At 43.8% G+C, this 21,109-nt stretch overlaps 1 pseudogene; it reads right to left on the reverse strand.

Moving 5' to 3' along the window:
* Positions 1-14,912: 14,912 nt before the first annotated feature.
* On the reverse strand, positions 14,913-16,470 carry LOC117088624 (annotated as a pseudogene).
* Positions 16,471-21,109: the final 4,639 nt, after the last annotated feature.

The raw sequence follows: 21,109 nt of genomic DNA on the forward strand, positions 1-21,109 counted from the left end.
AGCTGTCTGGACTGCAGGGTAGAGAAGCATCCAGAAGCCTCCTGGAAAGAATGACATAAGCAATTAGCAATGTCTCCCCAAAAGGTCATGGTCAGAGGATGTGAACATTGTATCAAGTAAGCGTCAGGTGATACAACTTTCTAATATAACTGACATCTTTGGGAAGGTAGGCATTTCCCGTCTTCCCGAAGATGTCAGTTACATTCAAAGCCCAAACAGTCTAGGCTCCCCAAACCTTACCAGGAAGCTGATTCTAATCTTTAGAGCAGTGTTTCTCAAACTTTTAAATGCTTGTAGATCACCTGAAGCCCTTGTTACACCACAGATCCCATGGGGCTGGGCTGATTCCAACAAGCTCCCAGTGGACACCAAGTCTAGACCACAGACCACAGCGTGAGCAGCAAGGTTCTTAAGTTTTAGCTACTTGTCCAGACGCCATCTCTGATTAATTGTAGCAGTTCTGCTGCTTGCTGGCACCAAAGTCAAGGGTAAGGATTTACAGTCCTTCTGAGTAAATAACAATACAGAGCAGTTTTCTACTTACCAAAGATGCTTCCATCCACATCATCAAGTGAGATAACAAGAAAAATCAGTAAGTTAAAGGAAACACTTATAATAGACTCAGGCTTAATATTTTGAAGGAGAACTGGCTTATTACAAGGCTCCATGGCTTCTCTTTCCCAGCATTACAGTGCAGCATTTCTTATCTAAAACTAAGGTTATATTACTGAAGGCCTAGAATTTGAGGCTGCAATGCACTGTGGTTGCACCCGTAAATAGCCACTGCACTCTAGGCTGGGCAACATAGTGAGGCCCCATCTCAGAAGATAGTAACAATATAAATAAATAGAAATATAAAGTATTTTCTTCTCTCAGATTAGCAAGAACTTCCATAACATCACCAAAAAAGCACATCTCACAAATAGAAACCCAGAAAATTTAGTGTTTGGGGCATGCAATAAATAACATCAAATTTTAGCAAACTCAGTATCTTCTTTAATCTGATGCAAGAAATTCAAAGAGTATCTACTAATGGTAATAGGTAATATGGAGAGACAGAAGAAGCCAGTCATAGCACCCAAGAGAGCAAGACTACCTGAGGGGGTCTGCGAAGACAATATTAGCACCTCTAATTACACATGGCATTAAGCAGGTTAACTACTATCTCATTTTTTCTAAACTGACATCTACAAAATGGAAACTAGTTTAAATAAGATTCTGCTAATGAACTATAAATTGAACATACAGTAGTCAAAAACATGTGCACATATGCCAGCAAGCAAAGCTGACACTTCTGTCAGTGTGGGTGGTTCAGGGAGGTATCCACAGCCCACTCAGAGCCAATCAGATTATTTTCCAGTGGTTGTCACCTGGAAACTGGGAGCAATGAAATACTTTCCCTTGGACTTGTTCAATTAGGACCAAGTAAATGCAGGGCTTCTGGCGGAATTCTTTCTTTCTAGATGAGTGCAATGTGCAGAATGAAGCAAAACAAAGATAAGCAGTGATGAGAAAGAAGGGTGCAAGGATGAAAGGAGAGGGAGGGGAAAGAAAACAACAGGAAGAAAATGTGTGTGTTCAGATAGTTCTTAGCTCATCATTTCAATCCCCTAAGGCCCTGGTTCTATTTCTGTACATTCTGTGAGCTGCCCCACAATTCCTCCAAACCACAGAATACAATTTCTCCTTTTCACTTGCACTAGTTTGAGTTGGCATATCAGCCAGGATAGGCTAGGTTATGATGCAGTAACAATCTCAAAACCTCAGTGGCTTCAAACAGCAAAGTTTGCTGCTGTCTCTCATTTTCATATTCATTGTGCATTAAAAGGGGACTCTTTCTCTGCATTGTGCTCACTCTAGAAACCAGCAGATGGAGAAGCAGCAATATAGAATGCTGTCATTCTCTACAGCAGAGAGACACAGCAGCCATTAAATGATCTGATAACAGAAATAGTAAACATTTCCACTCTGAGGGATACCTGCAAGTGCAATTCAGCCATGTGCCCAGGAGGCAGAGAGCTCGAATATTTGGTGGTGATCAGCATGTCTCCCACAGTTGGGTTTCTGTCACTTGCAATCAAAATGATTCTGATTAACACAAGCTATGAAGAGAAATGAGATTAGAAAGACCTGTATTCCAATTTAAAGAGAAAGTGGGTTCATGGAGGTAAGTAGATAGCAGTAGAAAACCATCTCATAATTGGTAAATGGAAGCTGACTTCAAAGCTTCAAAAGCTGGAAGACAGCTTAACTGTTTAACTGTATAAACTGGGATTATTACATGCAACTCCAAAGGCAGGTTCTTAGGCACTTGTGATAGCTTTCTAGAAGTGGGACATGCATTTTTAAGTTGGGAGATGGTATGCGCAAATTTTATCTTATTAAAAGCCAATTAATTATTCTGGTCGTCCAATATATTTCAATATATTTAATCTACCCAAGTAGAGTGACCATAGATCACATTCCAATTTGCTGTGAAGAGAGCTGATGAATGACAATTGTTCAAAAATTGATAGCACCCTTTTCCACTCTGAAAGTTTCCCAGTTTGGGTAATAAATTACACTGTCATCCAAACTATAACTCAGGCTTTGTTTCAGAGGTTTGATGATCTTGCCTATACACCTACATTTTTAAATGCACCTTCCATTCCTTTCATGGAGGAGCCCTACACTTGAGACAAACTATGCTTCTCATGGGAACCTAAATGCACCATTAATTTACACCAGCAGCACTCTGATCATATTTCTCTTTCCTCTGTCTAGAACTCTTTCTCCTCATTTTGTTTCTGGTGACTTTCTTCTCTTTATTTAATATTCAACACAATGGCGACCTTTTCTGCCCTCCTGAAAAGACGTATTTCTTCCCTCTGTGCATTACCTTATGTAACTCACACACTTACTGCATTTGTCTAACAATGGACAAGTATTATATTATCCTCCCCTACTTCAGACCTTTCAATGGCTTTCCAAATTTCTCAAAAACAAAACTTTAACATGGCCTGGAAAGGCTGTAAAGGTCTTGCCCTTCATTCCTCTCCATTCTCTCTTCCCTTCACTTTTGTACTGCCACCCTTTGTGGGCAACCAATCTCCTCCTGTCACAAATATTTGCATAGAAACTCTTCCATCATCTAGTTAAACCTTGCTCATTCTTCAAACATCAGTTAGTCAAGACTTCAGGGAAACTTTCTCTGAACTCCCTTAATAGCACTTAAGAACGTGCTTGGCTGCAAGTAAATAAGATACGACTAACAGTGGATTAAGCAAATAGGAATTTTTATTATTACGTAGCAAGAAGTCTGAAAGTGAGCGATTGCAGCATTCTTTGTTTCAGAAAAGCAATAAGGCAAGGTTTGATGTTTCTGCTGTTCTGTTGGCCTTTTCTGATAGTCGTAAGTTGTCTGCTGCAACTCCAGACATCACATTCACATTCAATAAAGACAGATAGAATAGCGTCACCAGACTGGTTTGCCCCTCTTATGACCAACATCCTCCAGCAGACTGCAATTTGTTTTGTTGGTCAGAACTCTGCTATATGGAGGCCCTAACCCCATGAAAGGCTAGAAAAGGAAATATTGTTGTGTATTTTGTCACCCCAAACAAAATTAGGGTTAGTAAGAAATAATAGAAAGTTTTTAAGTAACAGGCTCTGCCAGAATCAAATCCCCTTGTAGATTCCCATAGCACCAATACCTCCTGCCTGTTTCAATTTTTCGGATGTGATTTTACATTTGTATTTCTCTTATTAGACTATAAACTGAGAGCTCAGAACTAGAAAAATTGTTTTTTGATTATGTTTCCAGAGAAATATGACATTTGCTGGAGGCTCAATATGTAACTGTTGGTTGAATAAATGAGTTAATGCACTACCGTATTTCCTCTTTTCATGGGTTAAGTACAAGTTCTATTCTCTGTGCCCCAGGATCCAAGCATGATATTAAGTCTCATTAATCAATGAATTAAATAATTTGATCAAATTATTTTATCAGAGAACGCAAAACTTTAAAAGAAACTTTTCTGTTTTCACTCGAAACAAATCTATTATTTACCTCCATACCTACCATACTTTGCATTCTTCTGAAGTTTTGCTTTTTTATTAGAAACAACAAGAACAAAAAACTGCATCAAAACTGTACCCAGAGGAGCCAAAAGCCAGTGGCTAACAAATGCAGGACTCAATAGCCAACAGCTAAACTGAGATGGGAAAATTAAAGCCTCTGTCAAATGAGAGCTTTCTGGCCTCTGCTCCCTGGACTGAAGGAAATAAACCAGAACATCTTCATGAAGGCGATTTTACACATTACTGCCTCTAACTTGGTATCACACTTGGCTACTCTGTTCAGATTAAAAAAAAAAAAAAAAATCAATGAAGTACTTGGATGAGAGTTCAACAGAACACTCAACAGAATATTTTTAAAGCTTCAATTTCCAAAATTGTTATAAACAAAAGCAGTTGCTCCTATCACAGTAATTGGACTCTGAACAAGCTGTGGCACACATTGAGGAAGCAATTCACTGGGTTAAAGAACCAAACCAGGGATCTCAAATACATGGCACCTGGGCCCCTGTCTTTGTGTTTGTGCTGCAGTAACAGAACAGCAGACACTGTGTAAATAATAAAGAGCAGAAATTTATCAGTTCACATTTCTGGAGGCTGGGAAGTTCAAGATCAAGGAGGTGGTATTTGGAAAGAGTCTTATTGTTTCATCATCCCATGGAGGGAAGGCAGAAGAACAAGGAAGGACATGAGAGACAGCAGGGAGCTGAACTCACCCTTTTATAAAGCATTAATCCCACTCATCAGGGCAGAGCTCTCATGGCCTAGTCACCTCTTAAAGGTCCCCCACCTTCCATCCTGGTACAGTGGACACCAAATTTCAACAAGTGCTTTAGAGGGAACTAACAATCAAACTGTAGCAGCCCCAATTTCCCCCTCAGTTGTCCACAGCAGACATCCTGAATTCATCATACAGTCCTTGTCAGGGGTGGAATTCCAGCAGCCAGCACTTGGTCATCAGGATTGGCATAGGAGAACACATTCATAACCCTTTGGGGTTATACATACCCTGGAAAGTCTTTCCTACGAATTCAAGGTCACCAGTTCCCTAACTCTGACAACACCATGGATGCTCATTCAAAGGATGAGATGAGGCCGGGTGTGGTGGCTCACGCCGGTAATCCCAGCACTTTGGGAGGCCGAGATGGGAGGATCATGAGGTCAGGAGATTGAGACCATCTTGGCTAACATGGTGAAACCCCATCTCTACTGAAAACACAAAAAAATTAGCCGGGCATGGTGGTGGGCGCCTGTAGTCCCAGCTACTCGAGAGGCTGAGGCGGGAGAATGGCAAGAACCTGGGAGGTGGAGCTTGCAAGTGAGCCGAGATCATGCCCCTGTGCTCCAGCCTGGGCGACAGAGTGAGACTCTGTCTCAAAAAACAAAACAAAAGAAAAGAAAAGGATGAGATGGTTTAGGAATTACAACAAACCTTCCCTATCTATTCGTTGTGGTTCCTCTCTAAGCTTCTCACATGTTCATCCTCAGTTTGGCAGAGTTTGGTACACCTAGAAAAAAGGCCAGACACCCTAACCGTGGCATTCAAGGCTGTCCACAATCTGGTCTTAGACTATCCCTCTAGCCTCATTTCTCACCGCAGTCTTTCACTCATGCTGTGTGTAGTGGGTTTCATAGAGACTCCCAAAATTCACTTCCATCCAGAACCTCCAAATATAATAATCTTATTTGGAAATAGGGTCTTTTTTTTTTTTTTTTTTAAGAGGCAAGGTCTCTGCCATCCAGGCTAGAGGGTAGTGGCACAATCACAGCTCACTGCAGCCTCAACTTCTGGGGCTCAGCTAATTATTAAAATTTTTATATAGACAAGAACTCATTATGATGCCTCAAACTCTTGAGCTTAAGGGATCCTCCCATCTCAACCTCCCAAAGTGCTGGGATGACAGGCATGAAGCACCACACCCAGCCAGAAATAGAGTCTTTGCAGACTGCATTAGTTTGCTAGGACTTTCATAATAACGTAACACAGACTGGGTGGTTTAAACAGAGATATACTTTACCACAGTTCCGGAGGCCTAAGTCCAAGATCAAAAAGTGTCAGCAGGGTTGGTTCCTTCTAAAAGGCTCTCTTCTCAGCTTAGAGATGGCCATCTTCTGGTGTCTTGTCTTTTCTATGTGTGTCTGTGTCCTAATCTCCTCTTCTTATAAGGGCATGAGTTATATTGGGTTAGGGTCTAACCTTATGAACTCATTTCACCCTAAATACTTCTTTCAAGGCCCTATCTCCAAAATACAGTCATGGATCACTTTAACTACAGGATTATATTGAGAAATGTGGCATTAGGCAATGGTTTTGCTGTGCAAACATCATAGAGTGTCCTTCACAAAGCTAAGTGGTATAGCCTACTACACACCTAGGCCATGTGGTGTGGCATAGTGCTTCTAAGCTATAAACCTGCACAGTGTGTTACTGTACTAAATCCTGCAGGCAATTTTAACACAATGCTAAATATTTGTGTATCTAAACATAACTAAATGTAGGAGAGGTACAGTAAAAATATGATACTATAATCTTATGCAGCCACAGTTGTATATGCGGTCCATCATTGATTGAAATGTTATTATGAAGCCCATGACTGTACACATTTTGAGGTACAGGGATCAGGACTTCAACACAGGCAATTGAGGGGCTATGACACAAATATGTATTAACACATTAGATCATACTGGATTAGGATGGACTCTAAGTCCAATGATTGATGTTCTTATAAGAAAAGGAGAAGAGACTCAGATATACATATGGAGAAGAAAGACAAGTGATGATAGAGCAGAGGCTAGGGTGATGTAGCACCAAGCCAAGGCACCTCAAGGATCGCCAGCGACCACCAGAAGCCAGGAGAGAGGCATGGAATAGATTCTCCCTCAGAGTCTCCATAAGGAGCTAGCACTGCCAACACCTTCATTTTGGATTTCTGGGCTCCACAATGAGAATTTTTTTTTTTTGGTTGAGACGGAGTCTCACTCTGCCACCAGGCTGGAATGCAATGGCACGATCTCGACTCACTGCAACCTCCGCCTCCCGGGTTCAAGCGATTCTCCTGCTTCAGCCTCCTGAGTAGCTGGTATTACAGGCACCCGCCACCAAACCCAGCTAATTTTTGTATTTTCAGTGGAGATCAGGTTCCACCATGTTGGCCAGGATGGTCTCGATCTCTTGACTTCATGATCTGTCCGCCTTGGCCTCCCAAAGTGCTGGGATTACAAGCATGAGCCAACACACCTGGCTATTGTCTGTTATTTTTAAGCCACCCTGTGTGTGGTCATTTGTTACAACAGCCCCAGGAAACTAATACATTGGTTTCAATTCTGGCAACATCACTTTCAACAGTCACCATTTATGTAGCACCTGAAATGTGCCCAAGACTGGTCCTCTTAGGATGGAGGAAAAATTATGTGCTGCAGTAGAGAATCAAAGGAAAGTTGAAAAGGGAAGGAACAAAAGAACATCTAATAAGTCTTACGAAATTTTATGCCCCAGTAGACTAAATAACAAATAGCTAGTATCTGACAAAGAATATTCACTTATAAGCCTTTCTTATTCAAAGTTGGTCTATAGATTTCAGGTAGAATTCCTCTGAAATGTCAAGAAAGATTACGGAAGCAAGGCAGAGAGAAAACATAAAAAGCCTTTTGAAGGATTTCTGTTATTGTTCAGGTTAATGCTAGCTGACGAATCCTCACAATTTGGTAGATACTAGCTCCTATTATAAATCATTATCACAAAGCTTCCCATTTATTAAGGATGTCTGTGGTGCTGAAGTAGGATTTGACACTCCAGCTGGAAGCCAGGAGACTTGGTACCATCCTCACTGCACAAAATTCCACTAAAAGACAGGTCCAGACTCAGTGTCTAAATATATCACTCGGACTGATAGCCAAAGGCCAAACTCAACCCAACAAAGTTGGTGAGTTGCAGGAGTTCAACATCAGTGTTTAGCTCCAGGAGAATTTAAATTTTTATTATTATTTTTGAGACAGAATCTCACCTGTCATCCAGACTGGAGTGCAATGGTATGATCTTGGCTCACTGCAACCTCCACCTCCCAGATTAAAGCAATTCTCCTGTCTCAGCCTCCCGAGTAGCTGGAATTACATACACCACACCACACCCAGCTAATTATTTATATTTTTGTGTTTTTAGTAAAGATGGGGTTTCACCATGTTGGCCAAACTGGTCTTGAACTCCTGACCTTGGGATCTGCCCACCTTGGCCTTCCAAAGTGTTCAGATTTCAGGCGTGAGCCACTACGCCCGGCCTAAAGCTTTAATTCTTGTTAAAATAACACTGGGATGGGTTAGATCCAGGGACTCAAGCTCCACCCTCATCCCAAATGCAAGAGGAATAAAACACTTGCTTAACACACAGTTGGGATAATATGCAAAACATGAATAAGGTTTTAAATTAGATAATGATATTGGGTCATAACTGATAATGATGCTGTGTTTATGTAAAACCTTTTAGGAAATGCACACTGAGTTATACAGAGGCAACAGAACTTCATGTCTGCAACTTTCCCTTAAATAGTTCAGAAAGAAAAAATAATTACATATATAGAGAAAATGATATTGCAACATGGCAAGATATCAATTGGAAAATCTGGGCGAAGGTCATTTTTAGTATTATTCTTGCAACTTTTCTGTATGCTTGAAATTTCAAAAACAATCACCCAAATGAAAATTTTAAAACAAACGCCGGGCGCGGTGGCTCAAGCCTGTAATCCCAGCACTTTGGGAGGCCGAGACGGGCGGATCGCGAGGTCAGGAGATCGAGACCATCCTGGCTAACACAGTGAAACCCCGTCTCTACTAAAAATACAAAAACTAGCCGGGCGAGATGGCGGGCGCCTGTAGTCCCAGCTACTCGGGAGGCTGAGGCTGGAGAATGGCGTAAACCCGGGAGGGGGAGCTTGCAGTGAGCTGAGATCCGGCCACTGCACTCCAGTCGGGCAACTGAGCGAGACTCCGCCTCAAAAAAAAAAAAAAAAAAAAAAAAAAAAAAAAAAAATAAATAAAACAAACAAGCAAACCAACCTCATTCAATCCGTCTAGCACCGAGTTTCCTAATCTTGGCACTGTTGACATTTACGAGCTGTGGATTATCAGGAGCTGGAGTGGGTTGGGGCCGTCTTGTGCATTGTACGAAATTTAACAACCTCCCTGGCCTCTGCCCACTGGATGCCAGTAGCACGTCCCAATTGTGACAACCAAAAATAGCTGCAGATACTGCCAAATGTCATCTAGGTATAGCAAAAATCACCCAGCCAAGAACTACGGCTCTAGCACTGTATTTCCTAACAAGACTAATGGGGGAAAGATCCATAGTAGTAGGGGATGTTGTGGGAGAAGCGAGCTCATCCTATCTTGATCATACATACACTTCCATTCCTGCAATTCCTTCAACAACTATTTTACTGAGCTAACTATGAGTCTGAGTCCAACCCCGTGCTAGATTTTGGAGGTACAGATGAGCAGAAGTCAGAGAGGACTTCTGTCCTCACAAAGTTTCTATCTAGATAGGTAAAATACATAATAAGCAAAGAAATAAGTATCATTTCTGACAATATGACAAAATGTCAACAAAACGTTGACATGGTCAAGGGACATAATAAATTGACAGGATGAAAATGACGCAAGAAAAAACAGGGAGATGAGAGAGGAAGTGACTAGGGGAGCAATGTTAGACTGGATAGCCAACATCCTAACGCAGTCCTCTCTCCACTGAAAGAAATAGTGAGAAAGGTTGATTTTATAAATCACCAGGTCAAAAGCCCAAGAAAAGAAGAGACACAAAGAGAAGTGACTTACCCATAAATCACCCAGCAAGCCAGGGACAGGGCAGGGACTTCAATTGTTTCCTGTCTCCCAAACCAGAGCCTGGAACATATCAGCCAAGTTCAACGTCAGGAAATGTCAAGGGACTTGGAGTCAGAAGATCTAGACTCGGCACTTACAACCTCATTTCACGTAAGAATAAGGTGTTGGGCCCTCACTTCCTCATCTATCAGTGGGAATTAAACCATCACTCACAGAACTGTGAAATAAGATTTGAAGTCAGGGGCAGTGGCTCACCCCTGTAATCCCAGCACTTAAGGGAGTTGGGGGCGGGTGGATTGCTTGATCTGAGAAGTTTGAGACCAACCTGGGCAATATAGCCAGACCCTGTTCTCTACAAAAAAAATTACAAAAGTTAGCCAGGCATGGTGGCACAGGCCTGTGGTCTCAGCTACTCAGAAGGCTGAGGTGGGAGAATTGCTAGAGCCCAGGAAGTCAAGGCTGCAGTGAGCTGTGATCATGCCACTGCACACCAGCCTGAGTGACAGAGTGAGACCCTATCTCAAATAAAATAAAGTCAAGATTTGAAAATACAATTTATGAACAAAGATTCTAGACATGGCATCTTTAAAAAAGTGTTTCCTATAAAACATATCTTGCTATAGAAAATTATGAGTAGAAAAAAACATGTTAGGAACTACCCTTGACCTGTCTTTTCACTTACCCAATTAACATTTATTGAGCGCCTATATCCAGTAGTGCCTAAATAATTCTGTCATCACCCATAAAAGTTGCAGAGATTACAAACTGTACTAAAAATTTATGTCCTACTTTATTTTACTTATAAAATAAACACTTTTTATCATCATTTTTATAATGTGCTTTCCATGGTTCCATAATATTCCAATACACAAATCCATTTAGCACATGCATGATTGCCATGTTTTGAATCCATTTATGGTTAAAGTTTTATTTAAACATTCTAAATACAAATGTTGAGTTGGCTTTCAATAGCGGAGGTCAAGAGAAAAAAGAAAATATGCCAGGTGCGATGGCTCCTACCTACAATCCCACACTCTGGAGGCCAAGGTGAGAAGATCACTTAACCACTTAAAGTCAAGAGTTCAAGACCAGCCTGGGCAACATAACAAGACCCTGTGTCTACAAAAAATAAATAAGCCAGATGTGGTGGCCCATGTCTGTAGTCTTAGCTACTCAAGAGGCTGAGGCAGGAGGATCACTTGAGCCCAGGGAACTGATAATGTAGTGAGCCATGATTCCACCTCTACACTCCACCCTGGGCTACAGAACAAGACCCTGTCGAAAAAAATTTTTTTTCACTCTTTAAATAAGTAAAAATGTTTTCCATTTTTCTAATTTTGCATATCATGCTGTAATAAATCTTTATAATTAGTTTTTAAAGGAACATCTGTGTGATTTTTGTGTGTGGTTGACTTTTTAACTTTAGATTTTTCCCCCGTTAGACTTGCAGAAGTGAAATTAGAGTATCAAAGGATACTCACTCAAAGAGTATTTACAGTAGACTCTTTGTTCCATGGTGCGAAACTGCTTTTCAAAAGGCTTGTGCAACTTCAACTGGGAATTCACTAAACACAGACGTACACGACGATGGAGATCAGCATTAAATGTTACAGGTGGCTCACACCTGTAATCTCAGCAGTTTGGGAGGCCAAGGTGGGTGGATCACGAGGTCAAGAGATGGAGACCAGCCTGGCCAACATGGGAACATAGAGAAACCCCATCTCTACTAAAAATACAAAAATTAGCGGGGCGTGGTGGTGCATACCTGTAATCCCAGCTACTTGGGAGGCTTGGGCAAGAGAATGGTTTAAACCCGGGAAAAGAAGGTTACAAGGAGCCGAGATGGTGCTACTGCATTCCAGCCTGGCAATAGAACGCCCTGAGACTCCGTCTCAAAAAAAAAAACAAAAAAACAAAAGTTACCAATCATAAACCTTTTTTTTTTTTTTGCGACAGTCTTGCTCTGTGGCTGGAGTGCAGTGGCCTGATCTTGGCTTACTGCAACCTCTGCCTCCCGGGTTCAAGCGATTCTCGTGCGTCAGCATCCCGAAGTATACTTTTAAATGAAGTAGGGAGTACAATAAAGGAGTTTTAAAAGGTCTCAAAATGAGCCATCAAGGATAGACTCCAAGGACGGCTAGCGTCCTCAGCCTGGAGGAAGGGTACCTTTACAGCAACCCCTTCTCAAACTTGTTTATGTGCTTGGACATTTCAATGGCCCGGGTAGGCAGCGTGTCCGGGCCCGAGGGCTGGAATGTCGCCTTGGGGAGTGGCTGCAGGACGTGATCCCGGGGGGACAGCTCAGGGCAGGCCAGGGAAGGAGGCGCTGGGCGATGGGCACGGAGACTAACGGGTAGGACCTCGGCAAGGCACTGGCTCCTAGTCGCGGCATCCGGCTGCTGAGGGCCCTGCTGCTGCTTGGGGCGTTCCAGGCGGCCAAGTACCTTCGGCGGCCCTGGCAGGGCGGTGCCTGGGGTGGGCGCTGGGCCTACTAGGCCTGCAGCCATCCTTGGCGCTGTCCTCTCGGTCCAGGTGCTGAAGTGTTGGCCGCGAGCAGACCTGCTGCTGTGCCAGCTTCCCCCGGCTGCTGCGGGTGGACTTGGATAACAGAGGGCTGCTGGAGCGGGGCGCCACTTTTTCACCTGGGTAAGGCATTGTCCAGCAGCACGTGCTCAGCCTCCTGTAGAGGAAAGGGAAGCGGCCTGGCTTCCACCTTCTCCTGAGCACCCAGGTGAGGAGTAAACCAAGGAAACAGACTGCCCCCTCTAAGCCTCATACTCCCCAGTGCAGCCGATGGCAGGAACTCAGTGACAACTGATGGAACGACCGTCTTGCCTCCCTCTCTGTAATGGGGAAAGTAGCCAGAGACACCGAGCCAGCTTTTTGCGAGGAATCAAGACAACTCACGTGTTAACTTGGTTTCTGCATCTGTAAATTGCTGGGAATATTTAAGAACATCTAGAGGCCAGGCACAGTGACTCCCGCCTATAATCGCAGCTCTTAGGGAGGCCAAGGCGGAAGGATCACTTGAGGTCACGAGGTAGAGGCTGCATTGAGCCGAGATCTCACCACTGCCCTCCAGCCTGGGTGACAGAGCAAGACCCCATCTCAAAAATAAACAAAAACATGTGGAAAGTGGAATATTCCTGTTTCATTAAAGTTTTTGTGACCATTTCGTGAGATAATGTAGGTAGAACGGCATTACCAAGTTTTTTGCTCATAGAAGGTGCTTAGAAAATTAAAATTACCACCAGCTGCAAACTCATTTCTAACACTGGAGATAAAAAACGCCTTCATCTTTCTAGAAGCACTCACTCAAAAATGAAGCATCAGGTGGCTCTGAGAAGAGGTGATAAATTTCCCGAGTACTCTAAGCACTCGGGAACAATGGGAAGAAAATTAAAATGTGAAGACAATGAAAATGACAGTAATTTTCCAAGGTGTAGATTTAGTCAGAATGAGCAACCTAAATCAGGCCTATAGCTTCCCTTCAAAAAGTGAACACTGTTAATTTTAATATTTGTCTTTTAAGTATGGTATCATTTGAAGAAAAATAAAAGGCAAGGTACCATTTAACCTTTTAACAGTATGATTTGCACTTACAAAAACTTACGTAGTATGACACGCATTGATTTTTTAGAAGAATTTAAAGTCACACTGTGTGACAACTCAAGTTTATCTGGTGATTTTCTTTGAATATTCACATACTTTTAAACCTCACAATAACCATATGATGTAGGTTTTTACTCTCTCATTTTAGTGATGACGAAATTAAGGATCAAACAGATTTGAGCTTGGTAATTTGCTTAACACTGCACAGCTTTGAAGCTGCAGAGCCAGGATTGGAGTCGAGATCTGCCTAAGTCCAGGGCCAGTGCTCTTTGGGTTGTGTTTTACCTATTAAAACTAACTATATTACCTAATTAATCTATTAGCATTAGTAACACAAAGTTGTCATATTTATGTAGATATGTCTAGAGAGCAGATTCTCAAAGACAAAACATCTCCCCAAAAATCAAGTACCAAGAAAGAGTAACTTGCATAACAGGTTAACTTGCTTATAGCTGTACCTTACAGAACTTTCACAGTAATCCAAAACTGTGGTCAAATGAAAAGCATAAATTATTTTGTCCACACACAAATATTAAGTTTCCAGCATATTAGGCACTATTCCAGATTTTTAAACATGCAGCCATTAACAAACATGCTCAATTGAAAGGAACTGCATTGGATCACCTGAGGTCAGGAGTGCGAGACCAGCCTGGCCAACGTGCAGAAACCCTGTCTCTACTACAAACACAAAACTTATCCGGGTGCAGTGGTGGGCGCCTGTAATCCCAGCTACTTGGGAGGATGAGGCAGGAGAATCGCTTGAACCTGGGGAGGCAGAGATTGCAGTAAGCCAAGATTGCACTCCATTGCACTCCAGCCTGGGCAATACAGCGAGACTTCGTAAAAACAAACAAACAAAAACCCTGCATTAAATGGTTAAGAGGCGTTATCTCCGGGTGAAGTTTTTTCTTTTATACTTTTTTTTTTTTTTTTTTGAGACGGAGTCTCGCTCTGTCGCCCAGGCTGGAGTACAGTGGCCTGATTTCAGCTCACTGCAAGCTCCGCCTCTCGGGTTTACGCCATTCTCCTGCCTCAGCCTCCCGAGTAGCTGGGACTACAGGCGCCCGCCACCTCACCCGGCTAGTTTTTTGTATTTTAGTAGAGACGGTGTTTCACCGTATTAGCCAGGAGGGTCTCGATCTCCGGACCTCATGATCCGCCCGTCTCGGCCTCCCAAAGTGCTGGGATTACAGGCTTGAGCCACCGCGCCCGGCCTCTTTTATACTTTCTACAAGGAGTTTTTTGTTTGTTTGTTTGTTTGTTTGTTTTTGGTGGGGGGCAGAGCCAGCTCAAGTGTTATTTTGGACAAAAAAAAAGCGCAATTGACTTGTTTTGTAGCTGGAGGCATGGGCAAGGGGGGGTCCCCAGATAGTAAAGTCCCCTGCAGGTGGGCTGAGGACTAGAGGTGAGCCTCAGGTGGGTCTCCCGCTCCCGTGCTCCCCTCTGCACAACAGCCTCCCTTCAGGGCTCTGGGGCAGCCGCAGGGGGCGCAGGCTGGGAGGGACTATTGCAGCTGTTAACTTGGGCAGGACGTCAGGACTCGGACACCAGCTTCCCATCACTGGTCTCAATCTTCTTCACAATCACGGCCCTGGTGGAGCTGCAGCTCGCGCCAGAGCCAAAGCTGGAACTCAGGCAGTAGCTTGTTAGGCCCCCTTAGGACGAGCTCAGACCACCTGCATAGCCACTGGTGGTCTTCGAATGGATACTCATGTTCTGCATCCCAGACTCCAGCCGGCTCTCCTCGCCCTCCAGCAGCTTCCTGTAGGTGGCGATCTCGATGTCCAGGGCCAGCTTCACGTTCATCAGTCCCTGATACTCACGCAGCTGCCGCGACCTGTCCTGCTTAGCCTGCTGCAGAGCAGCCTCCAGCTTGGACAGTGTGGCATTGGCATCTTTAACGGCGAGCTCCCCACGCTTCCCGACACCTGCAATGGCAGCCTCCAGGGAAGCCTGCTGGCCTTTGAGGCCCTCAGTCTCAGCCTGGAGCCAGCTGATGTTCTGGTTCATCTCAGAGATCTCCGTCTTTGAACGCCAGGTCAGGTCATCCCCGTGCTGCCCAGCCAGTGCCTGCAGCTCCTCATACTTGATCTGCTACATGCTCTCAGCCTTAGCCCGGCTGCGGTTGGCGATCTCCTCGTAGTGCGCCTTGACGTCAGTGATGATGCTGTCTGTGTCCAGAGCATGGCTGTTGTCCATGGACAGCACCACAGACTTGTACAAGATCTGGGACTGCAGCTCCCGGATCTCTTCATACAGCTGCCTGAGAAAGTTGATCTCCTCAGTCAGCCCTTCCAGGTGAGACTCCAGCTCCACCTTGTTCATGTAAGCTTCATCCATATCCTTTTTGATGAGGACAAATTCATTCTCCATCTCTGTACACTTATTGATCTCATCCTCATACTTGTTCTTCAAAGTCCTCCTCCAGCCCTGGCATGTTGCCAAGCTCTGCCTCCAGCTTCAGCTTCTCCTGGCCTAGAGTCTCTAGCTGCTGCCTAAGGTTATTGATGTAACTCTCGAACATGTTTGTCCATGTTGCTCCAAGCCATCTGCTCCTGCTGCAGGAGGCTCTACTTGGTCTCCAGCATCTTGTTCTGCTGCTCCAAGAACTGTACCTTGTCTATGAAGGAGGCAAACTTGTTGAGGGTCTTGATCTGCTCCTTCTCCTGGGTGTGCACGGCCTGGATGATGGGGTCTACCTCCAGGTTAAGGGGGCTCAGCAGGCTCTGGTTGACCTTGATGGTGTTGATGCCGCCCATTCCACTGGCCCCACCATAGCCTCCACCCCGTCCACCCCAGAAGCTGCTGCTGCCCACTTGCGAGAAGCTAGAGAAGCTGATGCGGTCACTGGGCCCACTTGTGTAGGAAAGGCTACTGAGTGAAGGCCCAGGGGCCAGAGGTGGACACCTTGCAGGACTTCTGGGTCACCCTGATGGACATAGTGGATGCAGCAGTGGAAGTAGGTGGGCTGAACCAACCACAGATTCCAGGAGGAGCAGAGAAACTGCTTCTTGGTCTGTAATCTTTAAATCAAAAACCCCATTTTATATATGTAACTGGACGTCAGTGTGCCAACTTAATACTCTGGTGCTTGTTAGACACATCCTACTGATTTGAGAGCTTAGTATTTCAGTAATGCAGTATTTCCATTAACTTTCAGCCTACCTTATTAAAAAGATTTAAGAGCTAGAATGCGTCCTTCACAAATCCAAACAAAGGGGGTTGAGGACAGAGAAAAAACAAGTTGCATTAAGTGGAGGACTCAACTTTTGCAATTGCCAGTAAAATGGATCTGTTACCCAGAGACCAGCTTGTATCCCAAATTACAATATGGGGAAACGGATTATGACTGGATACTCCATCTCAGAATAGTAGAAGAAAAAGTCATCTTCACATGTTGGGGAATTCTCCCCAGAAGCAGAACAACTTCAATCCTTTCTTTCTCCTTTGTTTTTTCAGGTATTTTCTACCACGTTACTTTTGCCTAACAATTCATACACCAAAGACTAAGAGCTCAGTCAAGAGATTTAAGAATATACGGAATGAAAATTTCAAAATTCAAAAACTCTTTCCCTGAACCCAAAAATTACTATAGAGAAGAAACGGGCTCTATTCACAGGCACCTTCAAAGAAGGACATTCTTGGCAAACATTGCCCTTCAACATCAGAGGGAGGAAACTCCCTGTTATGTTTAATGTACATTCCTCCTGCTTTGAAGCCTCCCTTTCCTTGTCCCCTGTTCAAGGTGTCTGTTCCTTTAGGGATTTTAAAATATGCAGTGTTTCTATTATTTCAGCTTCTTAAAAGCCTCATTTGCTGAGAAAGTGTGTGTATCTTAAAATGCATGAATTCTGTCGAGTGCCAGAAATGCAGAAAATGTAGGAAGTTAAGTTCTTTTTCCAGAGGAAGAGTCAAAACGAATGGTCAAGAATATGTTAGCTATAAGCCCAATGATAGCAAAGATTGTGCTGGAGTCATAAATGTCTCTTTACAAATGCCAAGGGGCCTAGGCAGACATTTTATAAGCTCCATGGATATTTAATCAAGCATGCCTGGCTTTGTTGACCTAGAGCTTTGGGTATTTATTAGCAATTTTCTGTTAAGAATGTTTTTTAATCAGATGAACTTTATGGTGGTCAAAGGTGAAACAAATAAGTTAATAGCAGCTCTGAATAAATGAATAACCACCACCAAACCAGAGAGGGAGGTTATCTTACGTTGACAGCTCTCTAAATAAAAAAGCTATGTCATTAGGCGATGAAATTTACTTGCCTAAACAGCCCATAAATAAAAGGTTTCTGTAGCCTACCAGTTGTTGATAGGGACAGAACAATCCCTCAACACCAGATGCAATGCAGCAAAGTAATTAAGGCTCAGAACTCAGACCTGGGTACAAATCAAGGATCCTTTATTTAGTAGTTAACTGGAAGACTAGGACTAGTTAACTTCTCTATGCGCAGCTTCTTATCCACAGGTGGGAATTGTTGTGGTACTTACCTTTGTGTTATTGGGAGGATTGAATAAGAACCTTCATAGTTGTGTTAGCATTCACTTCATTACATACATGAGTGCATTGACTAACAATTTTGTTTTTGGAGACAGTCTCACTCCGTCACCCAGGCTGGAGTGCAGTGGCATGATCCTGACTCACTAACCTCTGCCCACATCCTGGGTTCAAGCAATTCTCTGCCTCAGCCTCCCAAGTAGCTGGGACTACAGGCACCTGCCACCATACCCGGCTTTTAAAAAATTTTTACTAGAGACTGGGTTTCACCTTATTGGTCAGGCTGGTCTCCAATTCCTGACATCAGGTGATCCACCCGCCTCAGCCTCCCAAAGTACTGGGATTACAGGCATGAGCCACTGCACCTGGTCAACTATTTTTGTACTCCTTTGCATCATTTCATATGAGCACATATTCCCAAATGTGAAGACAATGACTCCCCTCCCTTTATCCTCCACTCCAGGCATCTGCTGAATCCTCCAAGTGGAACAGAACAAGGGGAAGATCCCTGGAGATCAGATTGTCAGATCCAGTATCCCATGTGCTGACCTGCCATGACAAAGACTGGCAGGGAGCCTGCTATAGAGGAAAAGAGTAAGAATGGGCCAAGTTGAATTCACATACGGGTTCCATCAATAACTAGGGGCCGGGTGAGATTAGGTAAGTGTCTTAACTTCTCAAACTTAGTACCGTTCCTGAAAATTGTGTATGCTTGTACTAAGTTCAGAGGATTATTGTTGAAAATTAAATGGAATGAGAGACATGGATGTGTCAAATGCAGTCCTCTGCCCAAAGCAGATGTTCAGTTAGCACTGGTCTCCCTTCCTGGCACTGAGTTTTGGGATGACCTCTTCCTAGCTCTCCACAACCTGGTCTTTTCTTTTGGAGAGTTCTCAGTATAATCCAACAAGTGGACACATGTGCAGCAGGTAGAAATTTTATTCCCACGAACACAGCATGTGTTAATACACAGTAAATAATCAGAGCATGATCAGGGCTTGACATTCTAGAAAAAGGCAGCATGACACAAATGCTTTGGGCATATGTCAACATGAGGGCAGACTAGAAAGGGCCACAGTCATAAATTATGTGGATGGCATTCGTAGTCCCCTTTCTCTCAGCTTCAGTCTCCTTCCCAGAAAAAAAGGAAGTATCTCTAGTATTAGGTACTCTTCTCCAAAATAATCCTACCATGCTACTCAGAATTAACCTTTTATTCTACAGCAAGTGGAATGACTGGCAGGAGGGGAAAAGCAGAAGGTCCTTGCTCAGCTCCCTTTCTCATCCTCCTCTGATACTTCTTTTTTTTTTTTTTTTTTTTGAGGCGGAGTCTTGCTCTGTCGCCGGGACTGGAGTGCAGTGGCCGGATCTCAGCTCACTGCAAGCTCCGTCTCCCAGGTTTACGCCATTCTCCTGCCTCAGCCTCCCGAGTAGCTGGGACTACAGGCGCCCGCCACCTCGCCCGGCTAGTTTTTGTATTTTTAGTAGAGACGGGGTTTCACCGTGTTAGCCAGGATGGTCTCAATCTCCTGACCTCGTGATCCGCCCGTCTCGGCCTCCCAAAGTGCTGGGATTACAGGCTTGAGCCACCGCGCCCGGCCCTCCTCTGATATTTCTTCCTCTGGGATGGAAACAGTTCTGCTATCTCACCTTTCAAGTTAAAAGGACTTTCAGGGTTTACGGAGAATTCCTTAAGAGGAATGAAGAACCTCACTGTATGAACAAGAACAAACCCATCCACAGCATTTATTAAGTACGCTTTACCACTTTATTATATAAAGTTCTGGGATACATGTGCAGGATGTACAGGTTTATTACAGAGGTAAATGTGTGCCATGGTGGTTTGCTGCACCTGTCAACCAATCACCTAAGGTATTACGCCCCACATGCATTAGCTATTTAACCTGATGCTCCCCTTTGCTCCAAGCCCCGACAGGCCCCAGTGTGTGTTGTTCCCACTCCCTGCCTTCACCAGTTATTTTCTATGTGATCAAATATAAGCTTTAGTGTTGATTTCAAAAAAATGTTGATGGAGATGGACAATCTTAACCTCAGACTACTGATTGGCGAATAGGGATATGTATGGTTATAGGAGCCTGACACAAAGAAAACACTGTTTGCTTTCTTTTTTATTGAGATGGAGTCTCACTCTGTCACCCAGGTTGGAGTGCAGTGGCTCGATCTCGGCCCACTGCAAGTTCTGCCTCCCAGGTTTAATCGATTCTCCTGCCTCAGCCTCCTGAGTAGCTAGGATTACAGGTGCCCACCATCACACCCAGCTAATTTTTAAAATTTTAGTAGAGATGGGGGGGGGTTCACCCTGTTGACCAGGCTGGTCTCTAACTCCTGACCTCAGGTGATCTGCCCGTCTTGGCCTCCCAAAATTCTGAGATTACAGCCGTGAGCTAGTGCACCTGGCCTGCTTTCTATTTATATGCCTCAGAAGGACTGTAGGCCCACTGAGGTTACGGATTACTTTTATTTTTTGTATACCCCAGAGATCTCACACACAGCCTAGTATAATACATTAAATACTTGCAAGGTGGGTCAAAACAGCTATCTTAAGACAAGGAAAAAGATTCTCAGCATAATGCCCCCCTCTCAGATGAACAGAGACGATGTATTACCAAGGTGTCATCCAATAGCTAGACGCATGGTCGTATGATGGATGTGGATGTTTTTCCCCACCTCAGACATGTATTTAATAATTGTAGAAATCCAAAAGAATCGGCATCTAATTTTGAAGTCGTGAATGAACCTGTGGGTTGGCTTAACTAGACTCAGCCACTGAGCTGCCTCAGCTAACCAAGGAACAGTATGTGATGATTATGGTAACTTCCATGTCTTAATCTTACATATTTAGTTTCTTTTTTTTTTTTTTTTTTTTTTTTTTGAGACGGAGTCTTGCTCTGTCGCCCGAGCTGGAGTGCAGTGGCCAGATCTCAGCTCACTGCAAGCTCCGCCTCCCGGGTTTATGCCATTCTCCTGCCTCAGCCTCCCAAGTAGCTGGGACAACAGGCGCCAGCCACCTCGCCCGGCTAGTTTTTTTGTATTTTTTAGTAGAGACGAGGTTTCACTGTGTTAGCCAGGATGGTCTCGAACTCC

Source organism: Trachypithecus francoisi, unplaced genomic scaffold, assembly GCF_009764315.1.
Source record: "Trachypithecus francoisi isolate TF-2019V2 unplaced genomic scaffold, Tfra_2.0 Lachesis_group10, whole genome shotgun sequence".
Lineage (NCBI taxonomy): Eukaryota > Metazoa > Chordata > Mammalia > Primates > Cercopithecidae > Trachypithecus > Trachypithecus francoisi.